We start from the raw sequence: 13,359 nt of genomic DNA, 5'->3' as shown, positions 1-13,359 counted from the left end.
TGCTTTGCAATGATTTTTGCCTCGGATGTTGATCTGGCTATTATTTGGTATTCTCGCCAAAAAGGATTGGCTCTAATACGCTGAAAAGCCGATGCCAAGAAGAGATTTTATAGATCATTCGAACATCAAGAGCCGTGAGTACAGTAAGCCGCCATGTCGCATGCAACCCAAACTTTGCCATTGCTTTACTAAGAAGTTAATTTTGGAAAAGCTAATTTGTGTGTGTGGATTTTATAATAACCCAAATGTTATAGATCTGTGTCCAGAACCACATTTTCTATCCTGATCACGAACTTATGCAGGGTCCTCACCTAAGTGCTATTAAAACTGTCCTGTTTTAAAGGAAAATTTTTTGTCAAATGTAAAAGGAGTAGTAAAAGTGAAGTTGGATAGAATTTTGCTAAGGTACTCTTACTTTATTGCAAAGTATAGCTTTACAGGAATACAGTGCCAGATTGTTTAAATGTTATTGTCTAAAATACCTGCTTCACAGGTGACAAAAAAGGGCAAATAAGTCATGCTCATTTTAAGAATAGTGTGGTCTTGATTTCTATCATGAATGATTTGCAAAGTTAATTAAGCTCACTGTTGATTTTTTTGTCTTGGAAAGTAAATTATCAACTACTCCAAGTGAAGTGAAGGGTTAGCTTTGTTTGAATTAGTCTTTTCTACTGAAATAATCATAGAGCTCGACTAGTGACAACTAGTTGATGGATCCCCGTCATATTCTCCATATATTAGAAAGGTAACTGGATTATTCCTGCTGCTAAGGAAAACTGATACATGTAGAGGAGTTTAGAGCATTTATTTATTATTTATCTTTAACTATGTTTTTTTCTTTCGTGTCAGTTACGATAAAAGCCCTTCGTGTCCAAATTCAGTTCTGCACTTCATGCAATAAAGTTTCAGTATTGGTTTAAGTAATGATCTTGAGTGTAGCTGTTACTAGTATGAGCCTGGTGCAAATTTGCTTTCTATAATTACTAGTGCATGCATTATTGGTAACTGCTCATACACATAGTTCAGAGTCAGTTGACATCCTGTGTGACATTCAAAGACAAATGTTAATGAAAGTAACTTCAACAGCCAATATCCAATTTTCGAAAAGATATATTTCCAAATTAATATGCATAATTGGGCTGGCGACCGTTGATTTTTTCATTCACATACGAATTTTACCACTTTCATTAACTACCAAGGTTAAAGCCCATTTAGATTTTCTGTTTTTGTTGTTGTTGTTGTGGTCTTCAGTCCTGAGACTGGTTTGATGCAGCTCTCCATGTCCCTATATCCCGTGCAAGCTTCTTCATCTCCCAGTACCTACTGCAGCCTACACCCTTCTGAATCTGCTTAGTGTATTCATTTCTTGGTCTCCCTCTACGATTTTTACCCTTCACGCTGCCCTCCATCACAAAACTGGTGATCCATTGATGCCTCAGAACATGTCCTACCAATCGATCAATTCTTCTACTCAACTTGTGCCACGAACTTTTCTTCTCCCCAATCCTATTCAATGTTTCCTTATGTGATCTACCCATCAAATCTTTAGCATTCTTCTGTAGCACCACATTTCGAAAGCGGCTATTCTCTTCTTGTCCAAACTATTTATCGTCCATGTTTCACTTCCATACATGGCTACACTCCATACAAATACTTTCAGAAACGACTTCCTGACACTTAAATCTATACTCGATGTTAACAAATTTCTCTTCTTCAGAAACGCTTTCCTTGCCATTGCCAGTCTACATTTTATATCCTCTCTACTTCGACCATCATCAGTTATTTTGCTCCCCAAATAGCAAAACTCCTTTCCTGCTTTAAGTGTCTCATTTCATAATCTATTTCCCTCAGCATCACCCGACATAATTCTGTTACATTCCATTATACTCGTTTTGCTTTTGTTGATATTCATCTTATATCCTCCTTTCAAAACACTCTCCATTCCGTTCAACTGCTCTTCCGAGTCCTTTGCTGTCTCTGACACAATTGCAATGTCATCGGTGAACCTTAAAGTTTTTATTTCTTCTCCATGGATTTTAATACCCACTCCGAATTTTTCTTTTGTTTCCTTTACTGCTTGCTCAATATACAGATTGAATAACATCGGGGAGAAGCTACAACCCTGTCTCACTCCCTTCTCAACCACTGCTTGCCTTTCATGTCCTTCGACTCTTACAACTGTCATCTGGTTTCTGTACAAATTGAAAATAGCCCGTCGCTCCCTGTATTTTACCCCTGCCATCTTCAGAATTTGAAAGATTCTAGTCAACATTGTCGAAAGCTTTCTCTGAGTCTACAAATGCTAGAAACGTAGGTTTGCTTTTTCTTCATATATTCTAAGACGTAGAGTCAGTATTGTCTCACATGTTCCAATATTTCTACGGAATCCAAACTGATCTTCTCAGAGGTCGGCTTCTACCAGTTTTTCCATTCGTCTGTAAAGAATTCGTGTTAGTATTATGCAGCTGTGACTTATTACACTGATAGTTCGGTAATTTTCACATCTGTCAACACCTGCTTTCATTGGGAGTGGAATTATTATATTCTTCTTGACGTCTGAGGGTATTTCGCATGTCTCATACATCTTGCTCACCAGATGGTAGAGTTTTGTCAGGGCTGGCTCTCCCAAGGCTATCAGTAGTTCTAATGGAATGTTGTCTACTCCCAGGGCCTTGTTTCGTCTTAGGTCTTTCAGTGTGTCAGACTCTTCACGCAGTATCATATCTCCCATTTCATCTTCATCTACATCCTCTTCCATTTCCATAATATTGTCCTCAAGTACATCGCCGTTGTATAGACCCGCTATATACTCCTTCCGCCTTTCTGCTTTCCCTTTTTTCCTTAGAACTGGGTTTCCATCTGAGATCTTGATATTCATATAAGTGGTTCTCTTTTCTCCAAAGGTCTCTTCAATTTTCCTGTAGGCAGTATCTGTCTTACCCTGGTGAGGTATGCCTCTACATCCTTACATTTGTCCTCTAGCAACCCCTGCTTAGCCATTTTGCACTTCCTCTCTATTTCATTTTTGGGACGTATGTATTCCTTTTTGCCTGCTTCATTTATTGCATTTTTATATTTTCTCCTTTCATCAATTAAATTCAACATTTCTTCTGTTACCCATGGATTTCTTCTAGCTCTCGTCTTTTTACCTACTTGGTCCTCTGCTGCCTTCACTACTTCATCCCTCAAAGCTACCCAACTTATTCTACTGCATTTGTTTCCCCCATTCTTGTCAATTATTCTCCCTGAAACTCTGTACAAACTCTGGTTTAGTCAATTTATCCAGGTCCCATCTCCTTAAATTCCCAAGTTTTTGCAGTTTCTTCAGTTTCTACAGTTCATAACCAATAGACTGTGGTCAGAGTCCACCTCTGCCCCTGGAAATGTCTTACAATTTAAAACCTGGTACCCAAATCTTTGTCTTACCATTATATAATCTACCTGATACCGTCTAGTATATTCAGGCTTCTTCCATGTATACAATCTTCTTTCATGATTCTTGACCCAAGTGTTAGCTATGATTAAGTTATGCTCTGTGGAAAATTCTACCAGGCGGCTTTCTCTTTCATTTCTTACCCCCAGTCCATATTCACCTACTACGTTTCCTTCTCTTCCTTTTCCAATTATCTAATTACAGTCCGCCATGACTATTAAATTTTCGTCTCCCTTCACTATCTGAATAATTTCTTCAACTTCTTCCTCATCTGCAGAGCTAGTTGGTGTATAAACTCGTACTACTGTGGTAGGCATGGGCTTCGTATCTATCTTGGCCACAATAAGGCAGTCACTATGCTGTTTGTAGTAGCTTACCCTCACTCCCATTGTTTTATTCACTATTAAACCTACTCCTGATTGTGTTTTATAACCCTGTATTCACCTGACCAGAAGTCTTGTTCCTCCTGCCACCGAACGTAGCTAATTCCAACTATATCTAACATTAACCTATGCATTTCCCTTTTTAAATTTTCTAACCTACCTGCCCGATTAAGGGATCTGACATTCCACGCTCCGATCCGTAGAATGCATTTTCTTTTCCCCGATAACGACGTCCTGTTAACTAGTCCCCGCCCGGAGATCCGAATGGGCGACTATTTTACCTCCGGAATATTTTACCCTAGAAGGCGCCATCATCATTTAACCATATAGTAAAGCTGCATGCCCTCGGGAAAAATTACGGCTGTAGTTTCCCCTTGCTTTCAGCCGTTCACAGTACCAGGCCGTTTTGGTTAGTGTTACAAGGCCAGATCAGTCAATCATCCAGACTGTTGCCCCTACAACTGCTGAAAAGGCTGCTACCAATCTTCAGGAACCACACGTTTTTCTGTCCTCTCAACAGATACCCCTCCGTTGTGGTTGCACCTACGGCAGGGCTATCGGTATCGCACGCAAGCCTCCCCACCAACGGCAAGGTCCATGGTTCTGTTAATTTCATAATATTCAAAATTATAGTACTATACCTTTATCCATTAGATACACATGCGGTTAAAATTCTAAATCCTTTCGGAGGGTAACATTAGCTTGTTTCATGCCAAGTTAGTATTATAAATACTAATATTGGTACTATGGAATGTGGCAGATGTCGACATACGTCTGAAATACTCGTATCTAGTGGAAATTAGCCGGTACCTCCATTTAGACTGCAGAAAATACCTAATAAGTGCCATAGACGCCGCGTTAGTAAAGCACATTCTTTATTCAGATGACGAGATATTCACTTCCCGATCAGGCAGCTTATGATTTCTGCCTCCTCAGTAGTTTTGTCCAGGTGAAAACTACACCAATTCTTTCTAAAATACTCATGTTTAGGTGTATTGTCCCCACCTCCCTCGTCTATAATTACCTCGCGATTTTGCAACATTTCACACGCTGGTAGAGGTATAGGAATAGTCGCTTGCCACCTCCTTCACGTGCAGAGCATTAGGTAAGATATGATTATGTAATGCAACGTAGACCGGTCTCTTAAACTGACATACGACCGGCACAGTGGTGTGCTGACCACACGTCCCTCCATATCCGCGTTTTGCTTTTGTTGATGTTCATTTTATATCCACCATTCAAGACACTGTCCATACCGTTCAACTGCTCTTCCAGGTCCTTTGCTGTCTCTGACAGAATTACAATGTCATCGGCGAACCTCAAAGTTTTTATTTCTTCTCCATGGGTTTTAGTTCCAACTCCGAATTTTTCTTTTGTTTCCTTTACTACTTGCTCAATATACAGATTGAATAACATTGGGGATAGGCTACACTCCTGTCTCACTTCTTTCCCAAACACTGCTTCCATTTCATGCCCCTCGGCTCTTATAACGGCTATCTGGTTTCTGTACAAATTGTAAACAGCCTTTCGCTCCCTTTTTTTTTTTACCCCTGCCACCTTCAGAATTTGAAAGAGAGTATTCCAGTCAACATTGTCAAAAGCTTTCTGTAAGTCTACAAACGCTAGAAACGTAGGTTTGCCTATCTTTAATCCATCTTCTAAGATAAGTCATAGGGCCAGTATTACCTAACGTGTTCCAAACTAATCTTCCCCGAGGTTAGCTTCTACCAGCTTTTCCATTCGTCCCTAAAGAATTCGTGTTAGAATTTTGCAGCCGTGACTTATTAAACTGATAGTTCGGTAATTTTCACATCTGTCAACACCTGCTTTCTTTGGGATTGGTATTATTATATTCTTCTTGAAGTATGAGGGTATTTCACCTGTCTCATACATCTTGCTCACTAGATGGTACAGTTTTGTCAGGGCTGGCTCTCCCAAGGCTATCAGTAGTTCTAATGGAATGTTGCCTACTCCCTGTTGTATACTCCTTCCGCCTTTCTGCTTTCCCTTCTTTGATTATAACTGGTTTTCCATCTGAGCTCTTGGTTTTCATACTGGTGGTTCTCTTTTCTCCAAAGGTCTCTTTAATTTTTCTGTAGGCAGTCCTATCTTGCCCCTAGTTATATATGCCTCTACATTCTTACGTTTGTCCTCTAGCCATCCCTGCGTAGCTATTTTGCACTTCCTGTCGATCTCATTTTTGAGACGTTTGTATTCCTTTTTTCCTGCTTCATTTACTGCATTTTTATATTTTCTCCTTTCATCAATCAAATTCAATGTTTCTTCTGTTACCCATGGATTTCTACCAGCCCCTTCTTTTTACCTACTTCATCCTCTGCTGTCTTCACTATTTCATCTGTCAAGTATTACTTTCCCCCATTCTTGTCAATCGTTCCCTAATGCTCTCCCTGAAACTCTCTACAACTTCTGGTTCTGTCAGTTTATCCAGGTCCCATCTCATTAAATTCCCACCTTTTTGCAGTTTCTTCAGTTTTAATCTACAGTTCATGACCAATAGATTGTGGTCAGAGTCCACCTCTGCCCCTGGAAATGTCTTACAATTTAAAACCTGGTTCCCAAATCTCTGTTTTACCATTATGTAATATATGTGAAAGCTTGCAGTTTCTCCAATCAGGTCTCTTCCATGTATACAACCTCCTTTCATGTTTCTTGAACCAAGTGTTAGCTATGATCAAGTTATGCTCTGTGCAAAATTCTACCATGCGGGTTCCTATATCATTCCTTACCCCCATTCATATTCACTTACTAAGTTTCCTTCTCTCCCTTTTCCTACTCTTGAATTCCAGTCACCTATGACTATTAAATTTTCGTTTCCCTTCACTATCTGAATAATTTATTTTATCTCGTCATACATTTCATCAATCTCTTCGCCGTCTGCGGAGGTAGTTGGCATATAAACTTGTAATACTGTGGTAGGCGTGGGCATCGTATTTATCTTGGCCACAATAATGCGTTCACTGTGCTGTTTATAGTAGCTTACCCCTACTCCTGCATTACCCCTATTTGATTTTGTATTTATAAACCTGTATTCACCTGACCAGAAGTCTTGTTCGTCCTGTCACCGGACTTCACTACTTCCCACTATCACTAACTTCAGCTTATCTATCTACCTTTTCAAATTTTCTAACCTACCTGCCGGATTAAGGGATCTGACATTCCACGCTCCGATTCGTAGAACGCCAGTTTTCTTTCCCCTGATAACGATGTCCTCCTGAGTAGTCCCTGCCCGGAGATCCGAATGGAGGACTATAAAATAGCAAACCAAATCATATTACGCATTTAATGTAAATTAATTTAGAGAGTACACAAATATTGCGTTAGGGGATAGGTTTATTGGAGAAATTGTAATGATTTGTTGATGAGAGGGCTTGCAGTGAAACATATCTTTTGAAAGTACATTGTCTCGCTTCTTAAAACACAAAAAGTATTTAGATAACTTTATTGACTTAATCGATAAAATCAGAGAGCAAAATTGTGGATACACAAGCCAGAAATGAGAAATGCCTAAAGACATTACCATCTCCGACCAAAGTCCGTTCTTACGTAAATGTAAAGCGTGTGTGGTATTAGCTGTCATAAATTAATCTAATTCTTTTACGATTTTACTCCAAAATTGCTATTGACAAGGTATTTCAGATTGATTCCGTATTTCTGGATTTCCGGAAGGCTTTTGACACTGTACATCACAAGCGGCTTGTAGTGAAACTGCGTGCTTATGGTTTTCGTCTCAGTTATGTGACTGGATTTTTGATTTCCTGTCAGAGAGGTCACAGTTCGTAGTAAGTGACGGAGTGTCAGAATAAAACAGAAGTGTTTTCTGGTGTTACCCTAGGTAGTTGTATAGGCCCTTTGCTGTTCCTTATCTATATAAACGATTTTGCAGAGAATCTGAGCAGCCGTTTTAGGTTGTTTGCAGATGACGCTAATAAAGTAAAGATCAAAACAAGTTGTAAAACGATTTAGAAAAGATATCTGGATGGTGCGAAAATTGGCAGTTGACTCTAAATAATGAAAAGTGTGAGGTCATCCACATGACTGCTAAAAGGAATACCTTAAACTTCGGTTACACTATAAATCAGTCAAATCTAAAGGCCGAAAATTCAACTAAATACCTAGGAACTACAATTACGAACAACTTAAATTGGAAGGAACACACAGAAAATGTTGCGGAGAAGGCTAACCAAAGACTGCGTTTTATTGGCAGGACACTTAGAAAATGCAACAGATCTACTAAGGAGACTACCTACACTACGTTTGTCCGCCCTGTTTTCGAATACTGCTGAGCGGTGTGGGACCTTTACCAGATAGCATTGACGGAGTACATCGAAAAAGTTCAAAGAAGGGCAGCACGTTTTGTTTTAGCGCGAAGAGTTTGCGAAAGAGTCACTGAAATGATACAGGATTTGGGGTGGACATCATTAAAACAAAGGCGTTTTTCGTTGCGACGGAATCTTCTCTCGGAATTCCAATCATCAACTTTCTCCTCCGAATGCGAAAATATTTCGTTAACCGATCCACATAGGGAGATATAACCACTTCTCGCCATAGTCTGCTAACCGCGTAAATACAAAACGTCTGTGGTTCAAAAAATGGCTCTCAGCACTATGGGACTTAACTTCTGAGGTCATCAATCGCCTAGAACTTAGAATTACTTAAACCTAACTAACCGAAGGACATCACACACATCCATGCCCGAGGCAGGATTCGAACCTGCGACCCTAGCGGTCACGATGTTCCAGACTGTAGCGCCTAGAACCACCCTGCCACTCTGGCCGGCAAAACATCTGTTGTGCGAACTCTCAAAACTTTATAGGAAATATTTACAGCATTATACCAAAATATTACGTCACTCTTTATAAAACAACACAAAATCTACGTGAAGTCGATATTTTAGAATTTCACATGAAATATAATGAGAACAGTCGCCAGATGCAGTCACACCATGCGTCAGGACAACGTAGACCTAAGTCTCCCTCTGACGTACATAATTTAAAAATATAAAAGTTAATTACAACATGGCTGTTTTGTGTAATTGGTGGTAATCAAAATTATGATTGCAGTTTCAGTCATACCTCAATAATTCACAAAGTTCTTCGCTTATAAAAAAAATTAAGTCTAAAATTTCTACACAACTATAACACATTGTAATCCTCATACTTCGTTTACACAGGCACTTGAAAAAGGAAATCTTCTAAAACAGCTTTCGTAATAAGCAATGGATGTTTTGAGCAGTGGAACTGGAACTTTAGTTACAAATTACGATGAGTTTATTTCTTGCTGGTGATTTGCAGAGCTCATAACGAGTTTACCGTTCCAAAGACTGCATACGCTCTCCTTGAGTGGCTGTTGCAATCAATCTGCGAAGGCTGTAATTACTCAAATGGTCACACGAGCCGTCAGAAACCTGTTCGTGGAGCAATTACTGCGGAAGCGAAGAGGTCAGCACTGTACGAACGATACAAATTACACTATACATAAATACTTCCTACAACGGCGAGATCGATAAAACACTGCACTTAATCTTTCACGGTCTATTCAAAGCTGAAGAAACGCATGCTGAAGAAACTAGCTTTCAGAACCTCCCACCTGATTAAGTTGCCTTTTGGAGTGACACTTTCAGACGAAATGCCTAAGACACTGTGTGTTTTGCAGATGTTCACCTAGCGACATAGCCTTGAGTCATTATCAGTATTATTATCGTTCGCGAGGTAAAAGTAGACATTAAAACACATTGGAAAATTAGTGCTTTAGGCACAACGTAAATTTACAGCGACCTAACTTACAGAATTATAAGGGCGTCTATCTCAAAATGTTCAGCAACGGATTATGCTAGCTGGACTGAGATGAGTAAAGCATGACCCCTATACGAGGCAGTTATGTTCTTTCCTTTTACTATCAAGAGTGGGTCTACAGTTCTGCCAGTAGGCAACTCTCTAGACAGAGAACAACGGGTTCCTGGAACAGGAAGTCGGGTATGATCTACTGTCGTCTTCTTAGAACTTCCAACTGGGTTGGCGTTTTCTTTTTCTCCACGACTTTGCTACAAGAGATCAAGACATCTTAGTCACTCGCTAGGAACGAGTATTTGAGGCTCTGCATGCTGTCAGGACTACGAATAAATTGTGAGGTTCTCACGGAAACGCATCGCTGTTTATACCAGTATTCGATTCTTGAAAACACCCCTTGATTTGATGTGAATTTCGTAAATAGTTCGTTATTCAGTGCATCGATGAGCTAGTAAATTAGACCCGGCTACCCGGCTCTCTTTAGTTTAACACATCCGTCCTTGCTTATTAATGGTCCCACTCTGCTTTCGACATCCTCTTTGATTTGGCTTCCCCAAGTGCACAAATACTACATCATGTCTAAAAATTCATATATTGATTAGAAGTAGTTGTCATTCAGAAATTCTTTTAATTTGTTTTTAAATACTGGTTGGCTACCTATCAGACTTCTAATGCTCTTTAGCGAAGGACCATAGATTTTAGGGGTGAATTATGATAAAAAAAAAATCTTTGGTCATTTGGCAAATAGCATTAAAATTCTGACAGGTGGTCAACCAACATTTGAAAACAGATTAAAAGGATTTCTGAATGACAACTCCTTCTACTCAATAGATGAATTTTAGATGTGAAGTAGTAACAGTAAATTAAAAAAAAAAAAAAAAAATTATATTGTGTAAAGAAAACTTGCGTTAAACTGAGACGTTCCACATCATTACAGAATGTCGTATTCATGATCTACGGAACAAGTATTAACGTAATGTAACGTGCAGCTCTTGTCGCCTCTCGTTTTACCATTATACTCCTGCCAGTGCCCTGTGGCAGCTGATTTCTTTGGCCGCTTCAGTCAGTGTATCACCGATGTCCCATACACCTTCCTTCGACTCGGAAGCGTACGAGGTGGCGTAGTGATTAAGAGAATGGATTAGCATGCCGGAGGAAATAGTTCCCGTGTTCGATCACACAAGCATAATTTAGGTTTTCATATCGTTTGCCTAAATTGCTGCAGGCACATGATGGAATTGTTCCTTTGAAAAGGCCGACGTCGATATCCTTCTAAAGGACGTTAAACTCTAATATTCCTTGCCTTGACTAGAACAGTTCATCACAGATCGACTGTAGACTAGAATAACTGCGCACGCTAAACTCGTGCAATGACACAAACAGAGCTAGGTCAATCACAGAATTATAAAAATTGTTCAAATGGCTCTGAGCACAATGAGACCTAACATCTGAGGTCATCAGTCCCCTAGAACTTAGAACTACTTAAACCTAACTAACCTAAGGACATCACACACATCCATGCCCGAGGCAGGATTCGAACCTGCGACCGTAGCGGTCGAGCGGTTCCAGACTGAAGCGCCTAGAACCGCTCGGTCACAGGGGCCAGCTTATCGCAGAATTACAACACAAAGAATTTTCACTCCGGTTAGTTTACAGGAACTGTTAATCATGTATGGAACGTCAGGAATCTTGTGAGCTGAGCTGGACTATTTCACTGAAGTTATTTAGGGAAATCCTAGGAAGCTAAAGATAGACCTATTGGACGCCAAACGACATCTACCAGATAACAAATTCATTACGTCTCAGCGATAGAGACATTTAACACCGACCTCCTACGTTGCAACTACAAGCAACGCGGATTCTCGTTGTAAAAGTAAGACATGCATCAGAAAATTATTGGATAAGTGCTGCAGAATCCTCTCATCACATTCTTGATACAAAGTGATTAAACAATGTTCCATGTTCAAGACCGATTAAAAATACACGAACTATAGAGATTACACATACCGTCACAGAACACATGGCTTCTCTTATCAACAGAAGCTTAACGTTTGTCGTCCACTGCAAGTGTCCCTCCATACAGATGAGAATCACTCAAAGCGATAAACAAAGAGATTCGCTTTGTGGATCTCGGTATACGAAATAAGTGAATAAGTTCGCAAAACTGCTGTGCGTCACTTGAAAGGTTTATATACCAAATGAAATCCTAGCAAATCACAGTTAGTTTGGTATTTTACCACTTGGTGCATCTCTGAACGCAAATATAATGAAAATTATCTGTTTATCCGAAGTACTGTGACTTGGAGAATCTTTGCATGATGACCACAAGCCTTACACAGTTTCTGTTTTGCAGAGGTTGCAATATTAAGAAATGCGCCGACAAGAAAGCAGGTAACAGCGGACTAGAGTAGCAGGCTTGGGCAGCAGTAGCTGAGGACAAACAGAAGGTGTTGTACCACGGCGGAATGAGGAGCTTGGGTAGCGGATGTGACGCACAAGTATTTCTGTTTGAGACGTTCCTTGACGTGCAACCTGAGGACGAAGGATGATTTTTAAGATGATTGTATAAAGACACAGCATATCAGGAAGAGGTAACATATTTTGAGTTTGTCAGCCGCAAGCGGGAGCTCAATAATTGTTGCTGTGCAAGGATTTTATTGTGTCCAATAATCACTACGTGTTGAAGGTCAAGGAGAACTATCAATCACGTGTTCAGTGCTCTAAATAGCTCTCACCTATTTAGATTAGTTAAGTAATATTGTATTACAAATTCGAGAAAAGAAATTTTTGTAATAGAAATATTTTGTAGAGGCAGACATTATCGATTATGAGAATATGGAGAGAGAAAGAGAAGCAGACATTATCGAGTATGACAATACGGAGAGAGAGAGAATGATGGCTGTTAGTATTAGTAGGAGCTTACTTTCGAGTTATTAAAAGGATTGAATTTCAAAGAATTTCCGTTTGTAATGTACAGATATTTCACAAAGCATATCCCTACTGTTCAAAGAAAAATGTTTATTAGAATTTGCGTTGTCACGCATTCTGCTTTTGCGTATACAATAATGGATAACTTCGAAAAGAGAAGCGAAAACTAATTTGCTAAAACAACAGCTTAAAATAAAGAAGAATAAGAAGGCAACCTGCAGCGAAGTGGTGTATTTCAGATCATCGTTTGCAGTGCAGCCGGAACAAAGTTGTCTGTTGGAAGGTAAGAATTTGTTGTAGGGCCTGAACGAACGTTTTTGACAAAATATTCGCAATAGATATCAGTTGATAAAATTTCATCTAAATTCAACAGATGCGTTTATGTAATAGGGCACATTTAAATTACTTAACAATTAGCCATTATGAGTAGTTTTCTGAATCATTCTAATAGCATTGGTAAAAAGTCATTCGCATAAATAATTTGTTGTTCAAAAACGGGGTAGGTACGCCGATTCTAGATCCGAATCTGTAATTGGAATTTTAAATCAGACAGTTTTTAGGCTGTTAATGAGAAATTGAGTTACACGCAGTTCCAGCATACAGTTCCCAGCTACACAAGTAACTTTCAGCCTATCTCTACATACCCACATTGCAGTCAGCTACACGGACATCGGAGGTAACGTAAAACACATGCTTGTGCGCTCAAAAAATTTGCAGATAAAATTTAAACCATCACAAATGAGTACATGCTTCTCTGTCAGTACAACCAACGCTCCAAAATGCGTTCACATGGATCGAATACAAGTAG

This window comes from Schistocerca piceifrons, chromosome 4 (genome assembly GCF_021461385.2).
Source record: "Schistocerca piceifrons isolate TAMUIC-IGC-003096 chromosome 4, iqSchPice1.1, whole genome shotgun sequence".
NCBI lineage: Eukaryota > Metazoa > Arthropoda > Insecta > Orthoptera > Acrididae > Schistocerca > Schistocerca piceifrons.
Note: the sequence above shows the minus strand (reverse complement) of the source record.